Consider the following 23,028-nt stretch of genomic DNA (forward strand, 5'->3'; position numbering starts at 1 on the left):
GCAAACGGCCAGCAATACTGATGAACAGGCTAAGTGAACTGGACACATCATTAACACCAGCATACCAAAATAATTACATGCAACTGGAAGCCACGCAATCAGCAAAAACAGGAACGAGGAAAGAGTTCAGTGTAAATCTGTGCTTACTGCCATTCAACGGGGAGGAGAGTTTTGGGGATACGGCTTCATGGGGAGGGTGAGATTGGATATTAAGAAGAATATCTTCTCTGAAGGAGTGATGAGTTTCTGGAACAGGCAGCGCAGAGAAGTAGTAGAGTCCCCATCCATGGAAGTGTTCAAGAACCACGTGGAGATGTGGTTGGTGAGGGAGATGGTTGGTGGGCATGGTGGGTGTGGGCTACTGGTTGGATTTGATGACCTCAATGGTCTTTTCCAACCATAATGATTCTATGATTCTGCTGTGGTTGATGAGATCAGCCTTTGGCATTTGCCCCGGAGCAGAGATGGGACAGAGCAGCAGGGGTCTGCAGAAATCCCACTGGCCAAAGCAGTACAACAAGAAGAGGGAAGCACCCAGAAGAGAAGGAGGGATCCTGCCTTGCAAGGAGGAATTGCCAGTGACCAGAAAAGACCAAGAAAACCAAAGTACTATGTAGCTAGTCAACACTTAGTGGAGACATGAGGACATTATTATTATTACTATTATTATTGTCCCCTCTTTGACAGCAACTCAACCCTCGAATGGCAAAATCTGTATTTCAAGCAGATGTGGAGGTAGTTTTGGTAAGATAGGAAAACTGAAACTTGTGCATCACCAGATATTGGAGTGAATCAAGCATTCATCTGCTTTTTCCCAGTAGAGAATATCATTGAGAAAGGGAGTCTGCTGGCGAGAAATGGGAGAGCCACAGCTTTTCACATGCTCATCTGTTTTCACATGAAAACAAGAGTATTCATGATTGGTTATTCATTATTCTCCTGCCTAGCAAACTTTCTGCCAGTCAGCAAGTGGAAGCAGCAGCATGCAGCCTTGTGTAGGCCGTCACACATCCGGAATAGCAGCTAATGAATAGACAAGTCAAACACGCTGCCCAAAAACTCAGCCTGGAAATTATTCAAACAGGCAAAAGCTCTTGCATATGCATGTGCAGAAATTAGGCTCTGTTATGGTGGACTTGCAAACAGAAGACCTGAATTTGCAATGACTTGATGGAAGAATCTTTGCTCGGCAGTTCCACTTATGCAAAAGTAATGCACTTTGTTTAGCAACATCCATCCGAAGGTCTCCAAACACTTTGCAATCCCAGTTGCTTGGGGTAAGATCTGTAATTCTGGCTGTGCATGCACCCATTTGATGCTTAGAGTAATTCCTTATATCAGCATGCAACAAAGGAGAGCCAGAGCTGTGGGCACAACGCAGCTCTTTTCCCTCCCCAGTTCTATTTCTTCTACTTCCAGGCCCTATTTCTTCTCTGCTGTTTGAGCTGACCTCAAACTTCCTTGTAAGGTTAACACCATGGCAAGTGTGCACCTGCTAAGGCCACATTAAACCTACCAAAACAGAATGCAAAATAGTCATTATTTGAGCTAGCTGGGCAAAACCAGAAAGGAAATTGTAATGTCTTTAAAAAAGCCATTTTTTTTTGCATGAAAGCAGCAACAATTTCAGTGTTTTTTCCCCTTTGAGAATTCTGAATTAAAAAGGCAAGCAATTTATACTAAATATTCTGTGGAAAATGCAGTTTCTTCTGAGTTTTCTGTGTATTTTAATGCTGCGCTTCAAAACAAAACCCAGAATCAGCACGTATTGCTCAGCACTGCTCTGTGGTCTGGATCAAAACCTCTGTATGTGTCTCATGGCTGTTAAGAGGCTGTGCCTGCACTTGGGTTGGGATGAGTGCGTTGAGCAACCAGCACTGGCTGCGTTGCAAGAGGAGTTAATCCAGGGCCATCTATCTTTATTATGCTCCTATTGTTGGACACCACAGCCTGGAAATCCAGCAATGAAACCTAGTTGTTCATTGTCATTCATCATAGTTATTGCTGGAGTTGTGTAATGAAGAGGGGAAGTGCTGTTTATTGCTCTCCCCTCTTTAGAAACTATCCTTAGGGGTGGTTATGGATGGTTATTGGATTCAGGCGTGGGGCTCTGGGAGGTCCTCCCTACGTTCTGCATTGAACATTTATGTGTTGAACCGTGAGGTTTAACATGGTTTTATGTTTCCTTCTGCGCTGAGGCTGCTCTGCTGCCTGCTTTTGTTCTCAGTGGTACGAAGGCTGCCTGCCTGGTTCCTGGCATGAAGGCAAATTGAAGCTGCTCAGAGCTACTAATGCGGCAGAAAGGCAGAAGGTGCATGACCTCCATGGAAGGCAACACTGCTACACAGAAATGCAGCAACCGTGGACCGTGGTCAGACTTCAGGTATCAGCATGGTCAGGAATCAAGTTCTCTGAGCCTTTGAAAATAGCAAATTAGGAATATAAATGCTTCTGGCTACAGCTCTTATCCCTAGTGAGTGGTGAGGGCTGAATCTCAACCAAGGAATGGAGGTGGACCAGCGAGATGGAAAACCCAAACATGGTTTCTCAGTGAGATGTGCAACACATCACACTGGGGGCTGAGTGGATAAAAATTCAGAAATAATTCCGTAATGAAGTCTCGTGATAAAGTGGATAGACGTAATGCTTGTTATACAGGAGATGGAGATTTGAGACGATTTGGGGTGAAATGTGTTCCCTCTAGGTTTTGAGAGGGAGTTCCTGGAGTAGTGGCTGATCAGTCTGCTTATGTGGGTTGCTTCCTTGGAGCTGCAGATTTCAGGGAAGTTTGTAGAGCCCCAAAGCTGATGGATGACAAATGAGTACAAATGTGATTCTATGCAACAAGTAACACTTTGTTGTGGATATGTCTGATATGCAGACAGGCATATGTATGATGGAATTATCGACAATTTATTTGTGCAAGCAAGGAGAGAAGGGAGTAAGGGCTGTCTTGGATGATTGTTGTAGAGGAAAGGAGTCACCCGTCCATGTGTCTGAGCCCATGCTCTGGCAGCAGTGCTACGTGTGATGTGCAAAGCGGATGAGACAAGCTTCAAGAGTCTAAAGGCATGGAAATAGTTGGAGATCTCAGTTCTGCTTCCAGATAGCAGATAGCCCGCACCTGCCAAGGCTGCTGCTGATAAGGGGATTCTGCAGAAAGTAATTAAAACTCAAACCTCTGGTATTTATTGAAAGGGGAAGCTCTTGGGACTTGATAGAATTTTGTTGAAATGGACCAGGAAGCTGATTCTTAGTGTGTGATGGGAAAGCTCAGAGAATTAAATCTAAAAAGAGAGGCCAGGCAAGTTTCCTGCTGCCTTCCCACAGCAGGAGTGCTGAGTGCTGCAGAAGCCATTAAGGTCTCTGCTATGTGCCAAAAGGGCAGGATAAGTCAAACAAAAAAACAACATCGGTGACACAGGAGAAATTCCTTCTTGGAGAAAAGTGTCGATCTGTGTACGTTGACTTGGAAAGAAACCTGTGCAGTTGTTTTGGAGTACAGTTCCCTTTTCCCTGAGGTAGGTTTACTGGGAGGCAGGTAGATGTAAACAGAGAGCTTTGCATATTAAGTACATTTTTGCTAGGCTCTGGTTGTCTGAGAAACTAATTTGTGACAATAGGTGATAGTTTAGCAGACGTTATCTTCAACGGCGTGCTAAAGTGTGGGTTCAGTGATACAACCCTAAGTCTCATTTGAGGGGTGGTGGAAAATTATGCCCCAGTAATAGAGTCCTTATTGATGAGGTCTGCAGACTGCAAGCCTGATATATTGCTGGCTCTTTCAATTATGGAACGGCACCGATGAAGCATGGATTGTTATCCACTGACATCTTGTGCAGCAGAAAAAATGAAAAGCAGGAATTCCTAGTCGGAGTCACCTGGGACGTGGAGAAGTATAAAGAAACAGATGAAGCAAAACAAAAAACCTCAGCGTGGCTCGAGTCCCAGGAGCTGCCATCACTTTATTGCTTCCCACAACACAGAACCCCAGCCCTGGGGAGCAGCAGCTGCAAGGAGAAGTGGTGTCACCTGGAGTTTTGCACAGCCGCACGGTGCTGTCCCCTCCAGCAGGCTCAGCAAGGTGCTGGGTGATGCTGTCACCAGCTCCCAGGTGGGAAAAGAAGAAGCTGGCAGGGTGAGGAGCTGGGATGAGCGGTCCCATGGCTCCCTGGCAGCCATAAGGCTCATGACAGGAGCCTTGCATCAGCCCCGCACGCATTCCAGGCTAATCGGCAAGTGTTGTGTGATGGTTTGAGTGCTGCTGCTGCTGAACGTTGGAACTGAAGGTGTTGGAAGAAGCTGATGTTGGAACCTGTGCCTCCAAGGGTTGAGCTTCCTAAGCGATGGGTGGCCGCAGTGCTCTGGGTGTAGCAGCACAATCTCATCTTGATGCAGATGCTTAAGGAAGCGAGCGCTTTGCAAGAGCTCTTTAAGCACTGAGAAGCTGCTGAGCTGCTTGAGAAAGGCTCCTTTGAAGGAGAAAAGGGTGACACCTCACAGATCCATCCCAACTCCAAGTGCGGAATCTTGCATTTTTTTTATATGTTGCACCCTAATATTTTATAATTTAATTCTAAACATCCATGTCCAGGAAAGCAGCACGAGCAAATGTCCCTGCAGACACCCAAGGTCAGGCTGGATGGGGCTCTGAGCACTGATGGAGCTGTGGGTGTCTCTGCTCATTGCCAGGGAGTTGGACCAGATGACCTTTAACGTTCCCTTCCAACTCAAACAGTTCTATGATTCTTCCTAAGTAAGGTCTTAATCATGGGAAGATTTGGGTACACATTCATCTTCTAGTCCATGGTAATTCTTTTAAAGTTGTAAGACAAGACATGCTTCACATCTCAGCAGGACTCAGACCCTAGGCTGCTGTTCTTTTGAATCATTCTTCCAGTTTGCTTTGGAATTAAAAAATTTTGTAGGAGATCAGTTTTAGGAGATACAGTCTTTGAATTCTTTCAATGCATCCACGTAATTACCATAAATTCAGAAAATTTGTCTGAAAGAAGCCACTGGAAAGTGTATTTGAAATAAGTCACTGGACTACAGCTTCCTCTCTCCCTAATTAAACATGACATATATTGTTGCACCTACCTGCACAATTGTTCTTGATACTTGAAATTAAAACCCCTGGGTCACACCGATAAAGATGGTAGTTGTACCTTGATGTCCCCTTGACAAAAGTTGCATTTTCTGGTTAAGACAAGGGTCCAAAGCAGCTTTTGCAGGAATATATTGGACGTGATAAACTACAGATGTGTAGGTAGAAGGCAGTGATTTCTGTAACACAACAGAGTGGGGTCTCTGAGCCCTGCAAATTCCTTTGCCTCCACCATCTTGCTGCTTGATCTCATCCCTCCTCAGCTTATTCATCTGGAAGATTCACTTAATTATATTAGTCAACTTCACAGAGTTGTCTTGAAGCTTAATTAACGTCTGGCAAGGCTGTCAGGAGCTGCTGGCAGAGCACTGTGATGGAGCTTTGGGCTCCAGGGCTGCCATGGGAAGGGGGATGCACTGCGGTGGGGTTGGCCAGGTGGAGCTGCAGTCCTCTGTGCTGGCATTGGGTCATGGCTTTGGGTGAAAGCCATGAGCTGAGGAACTCTGAGCATGCTGATGGGCTACGAGCATAAACTGCACTTTCTTACGGTATTGTAGCCGAGCTTGTGTTACTCTTCTGTTTCCATACAGCTCATTTTGAAAGGGAAGTGCATACCACCACAAATGCAACAAACTTTGCTCCTCCTGGCTCGTCGCAAAACTGGCCGAGGCTGAGAAGTTTGACCAGGCACCTGTGGCTGGTTGCTGTCAGCTCTCGTTTCACCCTCGGGAGGGTTTTCACATGACGCACCCCAAGGGGTGAATTGACATTCATCGCTCCTCCAGGGGAAGAAGCATATGGAGGCTCCGCCGGGATAGGCTCCGTGAACTGAATTGCCAATCAGTGCGTGTCTAAGCCTCAGCTGGGAAAACCTTGCTGCTAATAAGCCTTCATGCTCCCCCAGTTCCTGCTGCAATCCGTCAGCTGCTAAATACGGCTTCAGCAGCGCGCGAGCCAATGAGCAACCTCCAGCAGCAGCTTATTATGGAGAGGTGGGAGCCTTTGCATATGTTAGGTGCAACCAGTTCCTATTATAAAGACCTGCTAGGTCTTCCCTGTAACTTGGTAAAATTAGATTAGCCTTAATATGGAATATTTAGTTGGAAAGTAAAAGAGGACGTTAAGCTTGAAAAGAATTTCTCAGATTGTTTGTGTTTGGGGCATTTAAAAATACTACTCTCCTTTGAAACTCTGGGTTTTGTCTATTTGCTTATGCTTCTTTTGCTCTGGACATGATATGTTCTTGTTCATTGCAGGGGAGTTGGTCCCCAGAAGGGACCTTTAAGAGTATCTTCCAACTCAAATGATTCCATGAGTCTATGATTCCTTATGGTTTGCAGAGAGCTTGAAATTGCTGGCTATACAGGAGAAAACAAGTTTTTAATTAGAGCTAAGTTATTAACAGCTCCCATGGTGGTCCCACTGCTTAGGACAAGGTGCCATGCTCTGCCCTGGCCACAATGGCCATTGTGCAACCACAAACATGGGCAGGGCTTGGTGTCTTTGAGGCCCTTATGCCCCATCAATTAAAGACAATGTGATTACATCAAAACCAGATGACAAGGAGACTGTTGAGATCATACACCATCTCATCAAAAATGCAGTGCAGGACTTCCAGCTCCACAGTGCCCAAGGCACAGGGACTGCTGTTGGCACACACTCCTTGGTTGGGCAGCCACTATTTGAAGAAATACAAACAGGATAGGGATTGTATGGTTGCAGACCCTTGTTCACTTGCTTAATGGAGTCCCTTGAATTCCCGGTGTGAAATGATCTATTTTTATGCTGATTTTGATTCCCCTTTCACAGTTAAAGATTTTCATGCTTTCACGTTGTGGATGAAGTCTTGAGGGCAGCTGGAAAATGTACTGAGAGTTTTCTCCATGTGACAAGACTCACGTAGTCGAGTTCCATGAGTGTGCCCCCTGCTTCCCTTACAAACGACAAAATCTGCTGGCTGCTTTCTAGGCACCTTGGAAATGGTGATGGGCATCAAATATACACATAAGTTGTGTAAAGTTGAGCAGCAAGCTGCCTTCCTAGTGCACAGATACCACGGTCACAGTTTCAGTACCTGAGTTTAATGGGAGAAGGGAACAGATGTGGATGTTTGAGTTCAGACTGTGAGAAAAAAAAATCTCAGCAGAAATCCTTCTTTTCTAAGTGACCTCAGCACTTGGCCAGAGTCACACATAGTTGGTTCCAGCTCTGGTGTATGCACATGATCTTGCCCTGAGTCTGGGATATATTGGGCACAATAAGTAGCATTACATACTTGCATGCTTTTTATGTCTGAGCCATGGTCACTTTCCTGAGCATGTAAGTCACTCTTTGAGAATGGAATGTAGGCTAGCTTCAAGTGTGCTTAGAAATCTGTATGCAAATTATCAAACTGAAGGCTTTCACCCAGCTCCTGTCATGTCCTACAAGCACCCATGCTTTTTTTTTAATTATTATTATTATTATTAATAGATCTCAAAGCCTCCCCAGAGCTTTCTGCCCTCAGATCTGAAGGGTTGGCTGCTTGCTCCTGTCCCCACCAGCACCCTGAGCACCAGAAAACTTCAACCTCAGCTCTGCCTGCTTGGAGGATTTGGGAACACTGGAAGGGGTGATATTCCTTCCTATTTCGCTCCTTTTGGAATAGGCTCCCCAAGGAGGTGGTTGAGTCACCATCCCTGGATGTGTTTAAAAACTGGATGTGGTGCTCAGGTTAGCTTGTGGTTGGACTCCATGATCTCAAAGGTCTTTTTCCAACCTGAGCAATTCTGTGACTCTATTGTTGAGATGAACCCATTTACCTGGGTAAACAACTTTGAGATCTATAGATGTAAAACAGTGTTAATTATCAGCGTTAATTATCATATGGTGCTGTGGTGTTTGGTGAGTTCTGAAAAGATCTCCCTCTGAAACCGCCTCTTCACACTTTCCCTGAGTGAAGTATTTTGCTACTCAGATTTGTGATTTAATAATCATAAATAATGGAGCCTTTAGTGCTGTATTTTTAAATGACTGAATGGTGAGAATCTACTTTAAGAAACTGTATGAATGCCTATCACTTGTATGCATATAAATGTATTCAATTAGCACTCAAATCTTGAGTTATCTCCTGATGGAAGGCAAAACCTTTTGAATTCAGTCCCATGCAAGAAATACTGTGTCATTTAACTCACAAAAGGATGCCATGCACTTAACAGATAATGACTGAAGAGGATTTTGCTGTATTGCCTGCTCAGCTGCTTGTGAGGACAAAGAAAATAATTCCCCTTTTAGGATCCTATGGGGGTAATGAGGAAACCCTCGGTACTGATCTCACTTAACACTGAGGAAGGGGAAGGAAATAGCCCAATGGGCCAAACTGGCTGTGATTTCATTGTTGTGCTTTCCAAGCACTTTCCATGTTTTGTCTGTGGTGCTAAGGCAGTGGCTAACCTGTCTCTGAACCTGCCACCAGCACACGGAGATTACTCACCCTGGATACTGCACTTCAGCAAATGCAGAATTAGCCCTGGCTAAGTAATCTTGTTAGCGTGATTCAGTGTTAAATGGATCTCGATTAAATGGGCCTTTATATTGTCCCAGCTGGAGATGATAAGCCTCCACGAGGAAATGGCAGGAGACCGAAGGAAATTGCTTTACTTCAGACTGGGACGTTTAACCCCATAAAACACTTCTTGCTCCCCTGTGCCTCTACTTGTGCTCCCTTCCATCTGCTTTTGTCCTCGTTGGCCATGAAGGACGGCAGGGACAGAGCATCACCTGGTGCCACCCATCGGCTGGGACAAGGGCAGGATGGCCCCGATGGGCAAGTGGGGATGGGTGCTTCATTTAGGACACTAATCACTCCTTCATTAGCATGTTTTCAAACTCTCACTCCAAATGCTGGCATCAGGTTGCCCCATCACCCTGGAATCAGCACAGCCAGTGCCACCAATAAGTTTATTAAGGACCAAACCCCAGGAGAGCAGAATCTTGAGTCTCATCTTAAAAGAAATAGATTACTTAAATGTGCCACCGGGACTTATTGGAATGGCTTGGGGGTTTATCTGAGTGAGATAGAAATCAGCACTGTGCGTTGGTGTATCAGAACCTGACACTTCATTTCTCCTCGCTATTAGCTTTGGCAGCACACTCACAGGCTGGGTAAGAAGGAAATGGCATTAAAATCCCCAAGGGGCTTCCAATACAGAGGCAAGGCATGGGGCTCTGCTGTGACAGGGCCAGGAGAGATGGGAACAAAGTTTGCTCTCTGAGGGGTCCTCACCTATGGCCTCTGTGAATGGGCACAGTAAAGAGGCTTCATGGGGCAGGTGATGAGGGAGGCATCAATTGCCCATCTCGCCCTACACCCATGGGTGCTCTCTTCCTGACCTGACAGATTTCTTCTCAGTCCAAAATATGGATTATCTCTGGACCAAGAGAAACTAAGAGGACACATGGGAAACCTCAACTCTATAGCATTCAAATGGTCTGGTCATGCAGTTACATGAATTTTCCCATCAATTTTGCATTTGAGCTGGATTTACATGCTTGTGATATTTTCCAGTTGTGAGTCTCAGCACGGTGAAGCAACCAGTTTGAGAATGGCTGCAGAAGGGCAAGAAATTATATAATCTATTAGAGATTTCCTTCATTATCCCTCTAATCAAGGCTTCTATCAGTCTCCTTTGATGTGCTCGCTGCTGGAAAGAAAAGATCTTCAAGTAAACTGATGCTGGAGATAATTAATTAACTTGCCATCCTCCTGCCTTACAGACAGAGACAGCATAAGAAAGAAGTGTCCTTTGCAATTACCCATCTGCAGTCTTCCATCGTAGTGCTGACAGCTTCCAGGACATGAAGTGGAAAAGCATTTTACCAAACTTTCAGGCTTTGACCATCAATTCCTTCACTTGAGACTATTTACTCCTGCTCGTGTTTCTCGCGCTGTTAGACATCACCCTTGATGGTGAAAAATGGGTTTAATACTTGAGGAGTTAAAGTTGTACGCAGTCTAAGCTGGTAATGTTATTTTTCTTACACTTTCCTTATAGCAAATACCTCACCTCTGCTATCCTCAGATTATTGTACATGAAATCTACCTTTATTAGGATAGGATAGAAAATCAAGAATAAGAACTGGGTCAGTGGAGTGGTATTGATGCTGTACATTGCTATAAGCATTCCCCAGAATTTTTCCTAGGGCTTGTCAGTCAGCAGAGGACCATTTCCATCCCAGGAACCAGCTTGTCCATGCCAACAGGTAGATGGTTTCCCAAATACCAAGTCTGGAAGACACGGTTTATTTCTCTAATGATGTAAAAGCAAGATTTAAATTCCCAACTCAAGCCAAGCCTGAGGTGGTAGAGGCTCGCTCAATAGGTCTTCAATGGCACGCCCAATGCAGCTTTGGTCTCTGAAATTGGAGGTGAAAGGAGAAAGATGGTTTTTGGTAAAAGTGATCACCTTCAGAAGGTCTGGGAGTTTCCCTTCCTGCCCACCTGGCGGGGAAAATGTTTTCATCTTTCAAAGCATCTCTGTAACCTGCAGCAATTTGGACTTGATCATTATGAAAGCTACTCTCTCACAAGCTGTAATTCCTCGCTTAGGTCCATATGTACTGAAAAGCTCTTAATGAATGTCCTTTCTCCCACACTCCTTGTATGCATAACTCTCCCTCTCTCTCCCTTTCTCAAAAAAAAAAAAACAACCACAAAAAACAACAACAAAAAAGCACACAAAACACACACCCTGCTAATTAATTTTAAGCCTCTTTGTGGCAAAGCCTAAGAACAGGATTTTCCAAAATACCAGGGGGTCCATCTGGTGCAAAAAGCTCACTCCCTTGCCAAAGCATTTGTTTCACTGGAGCTTTTAGGCCCGAAATGATGCAGTTGTACTGACCTGGGGCATCGCATGGCACTGGGGATGGTGGGGATGCTCCTCAACCAGAGCAGCCTTCTCTGGGCTGCTCCCATGCAGAAAACCCAAGTGCAATGGTTTCATTGTCCGGCGTTGTTTGTAGCTATCTTTGTTAGTGGGACTCTGAGCTTGGAGAGAGACGAGGAGAGCTGCTTACTTTAACTTAATCTGTTTCTCGGAGCTAATTAGCCGTATGCTTGCTCATGGTGAAAGAAGTGTTTACTGAATGGAAAAATAAACCGACAGAGCATTGTGTGAGTTTGTGAGTGGCAAGCAATGGAGAGTAACAAAAGTAACTACGAAATGCATCTTTTCTCCCCATGTAGGAACACTTCATCCTTCCTCCCCAAACTGCTGCTTGACGATCTTTTGCTCTTTCTGTCCTTTTCTTCTGTCTTTCAGCAAAGAGTGAACCATCAGATAAGTCTTTTCCAGACAGGAACCTTTGAAGGAGTCGAGAGCAAGTAGGGATTCTGTTTTTCTTCTTTTTGCATGTCTGTGATGCAGACAGTGGGCAGGGAAATATGGTGTTGTATGCAACACTCACGGTGCTGTGAGCAATGTAGAAGTGTGGTAATGTTGAAGGATTAAGCTTGCACTTGCATTAGGAGAAATGGAATGCTGTGCCATGTGTTGTGCAAATGGTTACCCAAATGTTTGCAGTCCTGGCAAGGCTTTCTTGCCATGAGGATCTGAAGCAATTTTCATTATGTGCACAAAACAGTCTGCGGAAGCAATGACATTGTTAACAGCAACAAAAAAAATAGACCTGAACATGCTGCTGAAATTCAAGTGATTGTGCCCATTGTATTTGAATTTTTAATTCATCTCCCGCCAGCTTTTCCTTGGTTAGTGGTCAATCCAGCCTCACCTCCAGGCTCAGCTCTGCGACACACAGCGTGTGGCTGATTGCGTCTGATGGGGAGAAAGGGGCTCACACTGGATCTTGCTTTAATCTCTGGATAAATGGAACAAATAAGGGCCGTGTGGGCCGGCAGCTGGTGACAGCTTGTCCACAACGTGATGTCGGAGGAGCCTCACATCAAACAGTGCTAAGAGGGATCCCAATGGCACAAACCAGACCCGTGTAAGTGAGGACAACCTGTGGGTTACGTGAGCTGTCACTGGGGCTGTCAAAAATGGGCCAGGCCCAGAGAGCATCACTCCAGAGAGTGTTTTAGTGCACGTGTCTGGGTATTGTCATGGGAGCAGACCTGGCTCAGGGTCACCTGAGGGCAGGCAGATTGCCTCGGCTGCCTTTAAGGGGTTTATCCCAGCAGTCAGCTGGCTGTTGGGAATGCAGCCCACAGCCAGGTGGGTCCGCTCCTCCCCAATGCACCCAGTGCTCCCAGACCCACGGCAGTGTTGCATTGGTTGCCAGGGTCATGGCTGGGTTCTGGGCTCTCCTGTTTCCCCCCCAGAGGACAGCACTGAGCTCTTAAGAACTCTCCCGGTGCAATGGATTAGAATATGCTGAACTATGGAGACTTGTCTTAATTAATGCTTTAAATAAGGTTGCAGCTAGAGCTGGAGAAATAATCAATAGTGAATCATCTACTCGGCACATTCAGCTCTTTTCGGCTGGTGAGTTATCTGTAAACAGCTTGCAGTTTTCTACGTTCATTCATTATTTAGAATTATTTCCAAATAATTCCCTCAGATTGCTCTTGGCTTGCAGGCAGCATGTTAAGCATGGCCACGTCATAGAATCATGGAATCACAGAATGGCTTGGGTTGGAGGGGACCTTAGAGATCATCCAGTTCCAACCCCCTGCCCTGGGCTGGTTGCCAACCACCAGAGCAGACTTCCCAGTGCCCCATCCAACTGGGTTTTGAATGCCTCCAGAGATGGAGCATCACACCCCCGGCACACAGCTCACCTCTCCCCATTACAGCTCCATGCCATCATGGATCCAATGTGCTGGTGGCAGTTTGGATGATGAAAAGAATTTCTTCTTGATAAGAACTGGAGCGAAGCTCATTTCAAGTAGCAGCCCAACAGCTGCTGGATGGCACCTGGTTTCATTTACCGCTGACACAAACTGGATTGTTTCAAGTGGAGGAATAAATAGGCTCTGACATAAATCAAAGCAAACACCAGCTGAGGGTCAGCAGAGGGCTGGCTGCCAGGGCTGTGCAGAGGTGTGGGGAACAGGAGCTGGCTGTTTCCGTGCTGGGCACACTGCTGGTACCAAGGATTGCTGGGGAACTGGACATCACCTCCAATGCAGATGGTGATGTGGGGAATGTGGGAGGTAATGGGTTTTCTGGTGCATAGAGTGATGTCGTCTAGAGGGAGGTAGAGATGGCTCCAGCTCTTTGGAAGAGGGAGGAGAAAGGAGTGCTGCCTCAAAGGGATGAGCCCAGCACAAAAACCACCCAACTGGTACCATTGCTGTAGGCTGGCTTAGCAATAGTGATCAATACAATAGATTAATGACCAAGCCTCCTGTTCTCCAGCAAAGCATCCCTCCACTCTCAGGAATGTCCCAGGGCTGCAAGAGCTGCCTGCATCCCTTCCCAACTGAGGCACAAAATAAAGCCTGCATCCACCCTGCCCCAAGTCCCCCTGCAGCTGAGCCTTCCCACCCCGCTAACAGGGGGAGAGGGCTTTTTTTTTTTTTCTTTCTTCCTTTCTTTTTTTCCTTAAGTCAAAATCAATGATGATGACAGAGTTATAAGGTGAGCGATGGGAAAGGAGAAGAAAGCACCCGGTGTCAAATTTGATGCAGGAGGCAGTTAGAGGAACCTATTACTAGTTCTGTTGCCTTAGGGTATGTTGGTGGGTACATAGGAGAGTGTAATGTCAGCGAAACGGGAGAGCAGTCTCTTTCCCCTTGAACCCTTATCATTAATGTGGAAGGCATACATTGTCAGCTATTAGTCTGGAGGGGAGGGAGAATAGCGCGTGAGATGTCTTAGTTTGGAAATGGAGTTTGACTCAATGCCAACTGCAGTGCAAGGGGCAGAGGCAGCTGGCGGTGGTACGTGGGGAGCTTTTGGGGGTGATGGCACTGCAAGGGTCCCAGTGCTGCTGCTTTTGGTGGGATGAAGACCCCTCAAACCTTGTGCCAATTCTGACAGCCCTTCCCGATGTTCCCAGTGGTTCCTGCAGCATTCCCCCTCCCACATCTTGGCTCCTTCTCTCTGGCTTACCCACTTGATGCAGTTTCCCTCATTTAGGAAATGTAAATAATTTTGAGGGCTCTGCTAACCCCTGGATTACACGGGTAATTCCTCTTTGTTTTAATTCTCAAATTCTCTGCATGTGAATGAGCATCACTTGCACACCAAGCTCCTCCAGCAGCAGTGGTGCTCAAGAGAAGATCAAAAAGAAAACACAAAATAGACCTTTTCCCTCAGGATGTTCCATTTTTTCTCTTTATCTGAGAGGGGCCCACTGCACTGCTGCCTGTTGTCACCTCTGCCCATTAATCCCTTCTTCCTTTAGTTTGTCACTGTGGCTCCAGCAGCAAGATGTGGAGTTACAACATGTGTTGTTGCTGCAGCACAGAGAGGGAGGTGGAAAATGTGGTCCTTAACGAGGAGAAAAATGGATTCTGAGCAAGTAAGGCAAAACCATCCCTGCTATGTATCTGCCTGCTGGCATGTGGCACACACGTGCTTCCCAAAATCCCCCATTTTGCATTCCTGCAGCGCGTATCCCAGGATGCCATGTTATAGAATCACAGGATGGTTGGAATTGGAAGGGTCTCTTAGTGTCCATGTGGTCCAATCCCTCAGCAATAAGCAGGGACATCAACAGCTCCATCAGTGCTCAGCACCCCATCCAGCCTGACCTTGGGTGTTTGCAGGGATGAGGGGATTGCCCACCTCCCTGGGCAGCGTGTTCCAGTGCTTCACTGAAGCAATGCAGGTCCCTCACTGCAACAGCCTGTCTGGATAGGAGAAGACAAATGTCAAAACAAATGGCTGAGGCTGCCTGCCCTCAGCCCACAGCTCTCCTCCTGTCCAGACCCCAAACCCCAAGGAAATGCCCCATTGATTCCCAGCAGCAGCCTGTGCTCGCTGCTGCTCTCGTCCAAAGCTCCCGCCACCATTCACAGGGGAAAATAATGCATTAATCTCGCTAATGAAGATAAATTAGAGTAGCAGCTTTGGAAAAATACCATCGGTCAACAGCGAGCTGCTCCCTGGGGTGGGCGCAGTGCTCTGCCCCCGCAGCGCTCTCCTGTCCTCACTGCTGTGTGCGCGCTTACGATTTAAAGCATCAATAAATAACCACCCCCCCCCCCCAGATTCTCCCCAAATTCCAACGCAGCAATATGTACTTCTGGTATGAGCGTGGCAGGGCCGCTGGCAGCCTCAGGGGCTGTCACTCAGCTCCTTCATTAGGAGGAAAAAAGTGCTCCGGAGCCTCCGCTTCCCACAGCGATTTCATTTCAAAGCTGTTGCAAATCAGGGGAGAGTGGATCCGAAGGTTGGCTTGCTTTTGGGTTACGAAATGAGGGGGAAAAACGTTCATAATTTGGGGAACTGTTTGGTGGTTTTAAAGAGTGGGAATCCCGGTAGGAATGGCAAATCTGGGGGCTTTGGTGGAGAGGAAGAAGAAGAAAAGCCAGAACGCGTTGTGTGCTGCAGTGCTGTGAAATCCTGTACCATCCTTGTCTGCTGCAAAAGAGGAAAAACAAAACCATCCAAAAGGCTGTTAGCTGTGCGCAGAGATTGCTTTTCTTGTATTACTCCAGAAACATCGCTCTGCTATTTATTTCATTAGAGTAAACCTTCCTGTAGCTGGTAAATGAATTCCGAGAAGTGCGAGGAAGCGCAGGATCAGGGACTTTGCTTCATTTGGGATTGTGTGCAGCTAATATTCTGGTTAAATAAATACATTTTACTAATTGGATTACTCAGACAGTGTAATATACTGCTGGATTTCCAACACGATGCTAATAAATTGTGTGAAGAACTTAATCATGTTAGCCTCCAAAAAGCTTGTAAGAGATGAAATTAAAAAATAAGTAGAAGTTGACATCTATTGCATTTCACAGTGTCTTCATTTCCCTCATCCTTCTTAGAGTTCTCCTTACCGGAGCGTGGCTGATGGGGATTTTTTTTAATCTGCAGTGATTAGGGAGGAGGGAGCAACGGAGCAGCCCCTGTTGGGTGGCATCTGTATGAAGGCAGAGGGCTGAGACCTTAATGTTGGATTATGGAGGCAAGAGTGCTCTGAGATTCTGAAGTGGGTGGTGGGGATGCACAGGGAGCCATGGCTCCATGGTCTAGGCTGGGGGCTGCACGTGCCCAGATTGTGGGGTCATGGAATCACTAAGGTTGGAAAAGACCTCTTGGATAACCAAGCCCAATCCCAGCCCACCTGCATCATGCCTACTGATCGCATCCCTCAGTGCCACATCTTCATGGTTCTGGACCACCTGTAAGGAAAGTAACCCCACCACCCCTCTGGGCAGTCTGTGCCAATGCATCACTACTCTTCCAGAAGGAGAAATTTCTCCTGACACGATGCAGCACATGGTACCACTGCCATCACCCACCTATAGGAACACCTCTTCCTGAACACTCACTGCATGTCTCCACTGCATGAAGAAAATGAAACAAATCCCTTTCCTTCCTTCCTTCCTTTTTTTTTTTTCCCCTTTATTCTTTGATAGAAATATAGTGAGAGAGAGAACGGCTCTCCCTCTCCAGGAATCGGTGACAAATGGTCTGTTGCAAACAGATAACCTGGAGCCCCACCAGCAGAGCAGCACTGTGGGTTATGGAGAGAGCTGGAGATGTATTATTTAAGCCGCAGCCAGCTGTCAATAGGGTCTGCACTGTAGTGAGACATAAATACCAGGCAAAGGGAGTTCTGTGCCTCGTGTTGCAGGGCAGCTGAGGAATCCTCCAAGCAATGTGTCTGCGTTGGGCTCTGAGCCCTCTGCAACTGCAGAGCTCCATGCGTGCTGCGCTCCCCGCTCCTATAGATCTGCTCCTGATCAAAGTTCCCTTTGGTTTTTCATTCCCCCTTTAAAAGAAGCATTGTCTACATGAGGCCTCACCCTGCATTTATTTATATTTTTGCTCACAGCGGGACTTAAAAACAACAAACCAGCCCCTGAAATGGCAGCAGCTTCCCCGTAACCCGAACCTCATTGAAATACTAATAACCAGGTTTTGATGCAGCTTTGAGGGTATTAATGCAAATGTTTTTCTGACTCTCCAGGTTTAATAGCAACAGCTTATACAACTCTAATTAGCATAACAAAATTCAGTGATGAAGAGTAAAACGCTTGTCTTGTTTGATGTTTCCTGGTAATTAGCAACAATCATGATGTGTGCAGTGTTCCCAGCTCAGAAGATGGCAGGGAGCACTCGGCAGCTACCTGGGGTCTTATGGGGGCCAGGGCTGATGGAAACATGTTTGTCCATGCAGCCCTAACCCAAGGCATGCCCTCAGTGCTGTGTGAGCACAGCTGCAGCCCAGCAACACGGCAACATTCCCATATGAATCCATGTAGATTCATGAGTTCATGATTGAATGTGTACACAGCATGGGGACACAAATGCCCTTGCCACATCCTAAATGCCCTTTTAGATGCCTCTGTTTGCAGGCATGGGGCTTTGCTTTGCTTTTTAGTTTTCACTGGCTTTGAGTTGCAGCAAGAGAGGTTCAGGTTGAATGTTAGGAAGTACTTCTTCACAAAAAGAGTGGTGATGCAGTGGCACAGCTGCCCAGGGGAGTGGTGGAATCACCATCCCTGGGGGTGTTCAAGAGCTGTGGAGATTTGACACTGAGGGATGTGGTCAGTGGCCGTGATGAGGATGGGTTGGGTTTTAACTGGATGATTGTAGTGGTCTTCTCCAACCTAGTGATTCTATGATTAGACTTCTTTGCAGCTACAATTCTTTTGCATTGGGTCTATGAGGAGCAGTAGGCTTTTCCCAGCCAAGGAGCCTCCTTCATCCCCATCTTAATGTGCATGAGAGGGGCAGGATTACAAGGTGCTGGTGCTGAGGTCCAGAGCAGTGCATCACCCTCTGCTGGAGGTATTGGCATCCTGGGGATACTTCATTTCTCCAGTTGCTCACCCCTGCCACAAAGCATGCCCCCAGCCCTGGCCTTCCCATCAGCCCCACATCAGCCTGGTGTCTCTGCCTCCTGCCAGCTCCTGGTCCCCAGCACATACAAAAAGCTCTCATTGTGTTAAGTGATGAAGCAAAGCATCCAGGGTAATAAATCCTGAACCGGTCAAAAGAAACCATCTTTTCATGTGGTGTGCAGTTGACTGTATGGAGGGCAGCACTGAAGGTGCTTATTGAGATAAATGCTCTTGTTGAGTTTTTAAAAGGACTCGATAACGTCGAGTACAGAAGATGACAAAATTAGGGGAGAAGTTAAACTACCTGCTACCGAGAAGATGAATTTCTGTGGCAATCTGGAAGCAATCTGTGGCTGTGCACGTGGGGACATGGCCCATGTGGTGGAGGAGCAGCGTGTCCTGCTGAAGAGCTGGACGGAGCCTGGCAGCCAGCAGGCGTATCAGTGTCCTGATCCAACACAGCACATCCTTTGTTTCCTTCCTAAGAAAGCTAATTTTGTGAAGCTGATGTATAATCTGCGAGCGCCTCTGGTCTGTGGCACTCCTGGGAGAGAGAAATTGTCTGCTGAGGGATAGGATGGATGCAGGTAGGGCTGCTCAATTGCCTTTCCCCGTCCCCTCCGCCCTCCCACAGCGCTTCTGAAACGACTCCTGCCATGAGGCACCCCGAGACAAGATGCATTCATTCATATTAATAGCACTGGAGTATTTGCATGGGTAAGGTGGCTCAGACAGAAGCATTCATGATGAGAAGAATAATGTGGTCCAGGCAGCCTTTGCAAACCACTCTGGGGAAAAGCTTCCCACCCGCGTGCAGCGGGAAGCTCTCGCTGTGCTACTCATATAGGAAAGCACAAGCCAAACTGACAAGCTGTGAGCACCAGCCTGGAAATGTCCCTGCATGCAGCCTCAGGCTTCCTGCATCTTCACACCAACAGGCTGGGGGGCACATGGGGACTCTCAGGGGGGCCTAGGGTTACCTGCAGCCCCTTTGGGCAGCAATGCAGGGTGCTCCAGGAGAAGGCATTGAGCTCCCATCACTGCACGGCCTCTACCAGAGAGGAAATTCCTTCTGAGTGAGATCACATGCAGAGCCCCTGCCCGCAGAGCTCCTGCAGCCCCAGCTCCTGCAAAGCACAGCAGAATCTCTGCACATTCCATAGTGACACGTGTTTGTTAGCCAGCAATCAGCAGGGAGAAGTGAGGGGCTGCACTGCTACTGATGGTGGCTTGGTGGATGCAGCAGAGGAGCATCATGAGATGCTTTGGTGGTCTGTCACATCAGGTTGGATATTAGGGACAATTTATGCTCAGAAGGAGCAGTGATGCAGTGGCACAGCTGCCCAGGGAGGTGAGGGGTCACCAACCCTGGAAGTGTTCAGGGACCACGGAGATGTGACACTGACGTGGTCAGTGGAAATGGTGGGATGGGTTGGAGCTGGAGTTGGGGATCTGAGGTTAATCCAGAAAGTTCAGTGCCAACAGAAAAAAGAACCTGAAATGGCCAGAGCGTGGTGTGGCCAAGCAGCAATCACTTGCACAATTGTGGGTGGATGTGATTCTGTACTAAAAAAATTCTAGAATTTTTTAAATTCTAGTCACATAATCTGTTGCAAAGGAGTGTGACGCTTATTGCTACTCCAGATCTCAGCCAACATGCCCAAGCTCCCAGCAGAGTAGCACCAGTGCCCATGGGTTTTCAGCAAGGCCGGATGGTCAGGCAAGTGGTGATGGGCTTTGACCTGAAACAACAATGGGTTCTGTCGTGCACAGAACAGATCTTCGGAAGGGATGGGAGTGATTTCAGTGCAGCTCTCAAAAAGCAGAAGTCCAGCCTCTGGACTCGGCCAAGCTCTCTCTGCAAGCCATCTACAAGGCGGTCATCCCCAAGGGGTGCTTCTGCAGGCAGCAGTGTGAGGTGACAGCACGGTGTGGTGAAGAAGGTTCAAACAGCTCTGCTCCTCTCTGGTTTGGAGGAGTGCAGGTTGCCCAGAGCCCCCCCAGAGTGGGTGTGAGCAATTGAAATGCAAAGTCGGCCTTCGTGCGTTCTGAGGAGAGCGGTCTGCAGCTGGAGATGGATCACCAATCTTCCAGGGAATGGTGCTCTACAAGGTTAAGCATGTTTGCAGAAGAAATATGGATAATGCTCTTATCATGTATGACCTTTACTATATGTGTAACATTGTCACTGACAAAAATGCCATTTTTTAAATGGTTTTCACACTATGGTATCCAGCCATTAATCATGATGTATGTGAGCGACTCTATATTGTTTCTCTGAAAATTGCAGCATTAGATTACTTTCCATCCCGGCTGCTCACATGAATTGTACCCCGTTACATTGAGCAAGGTTCCTATTTCAATGCCTGATGTCCTTCTGGCTCCACATTTAGCCAGAGGAACAGAGAGAAACTTCCAAGGCACAACGCTGTTGCTCCCCTCCCCTTCCCCAGCAGACACTTTGTGCATGTGTGTGTATAAATGGTGCACTTACTTGAAGATGTTTCTCTAACCCAGGAGTTGATAAATGACTCTTTCAGACACCTCTGCTGATGTTGCATTTTTAATGTAGACAAACTGTAGCTCTGGCTCTGGTCTCTGCCTCCCCTCTACTGCCATCTCCACTCTTCGTGTCTTGATTGCGTGTTGCGTGCTACGATTTGGAAGCTTTTACTTCCAAAGTGTATTTTGATTTACCTTCTGTGTGTGCAGTGCATTTAGAGGCAGCACATATGCAGGTGGAATGCACTAGGAGGCAGTATGCGTGTGCATGCAATGCATTTGGAGGTGGCATGCATGTGTGTGCGCAGTGTGTTTGCTGCTGGAGCAAGATCGAATTAAATGAGCCTAAGGGGAGTGAAGACTTTCCAGTGGAAATGTGAATGTACTGCATCCATACATATTCACGGGGGAAGAGGGATTCCCTGCATTTCACATCTGGAAACTTAACTAATTAATGCCTAGTCCTGCATATGCTCATCAAACAGGAGGAAGGGCACCAAGGTGGCTGGGCGGCAGGAGCAGAGAATTGGGCTGTTGGGATGAAAATGGTTTCAGAGCAACAAAAAGGTCTGTGTTTCTGCAACCCATTGGCATCACCGCAGGTGCACCAGAAGCACCTCTGTCGCAGGGCACTGCTCCCATTCACCTGACCCCCAGCAGAGCTTTTTACCACTCCCTCTCTCACTACTTGCAGATGTTCTGCCTGACACTGTAGGGGCTGATTTCCTTTATGCCACTTCCATAATCTCAGTAATGCCTTCTGCTTTCTGTCTTCTGCTCCCCACAGCTTCTCCCACCACCTCCCCTGCGACCGCACTGGAGCATCTTGAGATGAATAAATTATGTGCATGTGGGAGCAAATGCAAAACAAACTGCAGACGCACGTGAGACCAGGCGTGTCTCGTCTCTTTGTCTCTGTATCACTGCATGCTTTTATTTCCAACTCTTTGCTTTTCTAATGAGCCTCTCTGTGCCACATGTATGGTACTTCCATGCTGATCGTCTTCCCATTTGGTGGGGCCATTGATGACAGCTGTGCCTCTCTGTCTGCACGTCTCAAAAATGACTTACAGTAATCCCAAAGCCCATTTTCCCAATGTACCTCCACTTTCCTTTCCCTTGTTTTTTTGCCATAGTGATAGTTTGTTGCTCAGACCCATTCTGGCTGCATAGGGGTGCAAGGGACAATTTGGGGACATAAAGCTCCTCAATGTCTCCCCTCTGCCCATGGGTTGATGCTGGAGGCATTCTTGTTCCACACCACGCGGTGAGTCAAACTCTGCTAAGTAACTAAATAAAGATGTAATTTTAATGATGATTAAATTGAAGCACCTCATTAATTTCATGTGAGAGGTGGGGAAGTACACGGCAGCGCTTTCCTAAATTCATTGTTTGTCTGGCTGCAAGACGTCCCCTCTCAACGTCTGGTTGAGTCTAATTTAAGTATGTAAATTTAATGGTTCAGTAAGTAAAATTGCCTTTATTGTTTGGAATGGTTTGCACAGTAATTTACGAGCTAGCAAGGCTCATTTGATAGGAGTGTATGATGGAGTAGGTGACTACAGTGAAGGACATGTTTATCTTAAGGATACAGGAGGAGAGCACAGATAGCAGCATCCCACGGCTGGGACCGGAAGAGCAGCACCGCAGGACAGAGGTGTGGATGATAGGAGCCCAGACTGGATGCAGAGAATTGGCACGGGGTGGTGAGGTGAGAGGTGCATCGGCTGGCACAGGCAGGGCAATGTCACCCCAGTGCTGTGAGCAGTCCTGGTGCCCTCTGTCTGCCACCTCACTGCTCCTAGTTGCCATCACCCACTCCACAAGGCTCCTCCGTGCCGTAACCAGCTTGTTATTACAGCATCCCTTATTTAAAACAACTCTTGCTGAAGAGCTTGGAGTGCTTTTCAACTTTAATTAATCCTTACAGCCCTCTTGTGCTCAGGAAGCTGTTTTCACCCTCACCCTGTGAGCTGGCACTGGAGGTGGCACGGCTCTGTCGGGGTGCACAGCAGGCAGGGATGGGGCTGCACCCCAGGATACCTCAGCATGCATTTGCACTTTGAGTAGCTTGCAGATGGGTTCAGAGTATGAAGAGATCACTGCCAGGGAAGCTTTCTAGGCTGGAGACATCCTCGCTGTGCAGCCATGCAGTCACTGCTTGAGCACTGCCTGCAGCGGGTGGGATGTGCTTAACCCCAAGGCTGCTGCACTGCAATGGGAGGGCATTGGCAGGGCTCTGTGCTGGGGGCACGGCCATTTGTTCTGCTAAGCAGACAGCGTGTAGCAAAGAGTGTGATGAGGAAGGAGGGAGCTGGATGATGTGGAGAGAGGGGTAATTAAAGAAATTGAAGGAAATCTCCTGACGTGCACTCTCAGGGCTGCTCCCAGGGGCTGGGTGGGAGCTGTTGGGGCGTTCTCTGTGTGATGGGGATGGGTAAATGGTTGGACTGTC

General features: G+C 47.3%; 1 long non-coding RNA gene across 1 annotated transcript in view; it reads left to right on the forward strand.

The window, feature by feature from the left end:
• Positions 1 to 21,487, forward strand: part of LOC149915357 (uncharacterized) — a 92,692-nt gene extending 71,205 nt beyond the window's left edge. Inside the window, exon 3 of the long non-coding RNA XR_016459125.1 lies at positions 21,361 to 21,487. This is a non-coding gene — a long non-coding RNA (uncharacterized LOC149915357). The remainder of the gene's footprint in view (positions 1 to 21,360) is intronic.
• The last annotated feature ends 1,541 nt before the right edge of the window (positions 21,488 to 23,028 follow it).

The sequence above is a fragment of the Phasianus colchicus genome, chromosome 20, assembly GCF_987193195.1.
Source record: "Phasianus colchicus chromosome 20, bPhaCol1.hap1.1, whole genome shotgun sequence".
NCBI lineage: Eukaryota > Metazoa > Chordata > Aves > Galliformes > Phasianidae > Phasianus > Phasianus colchicus.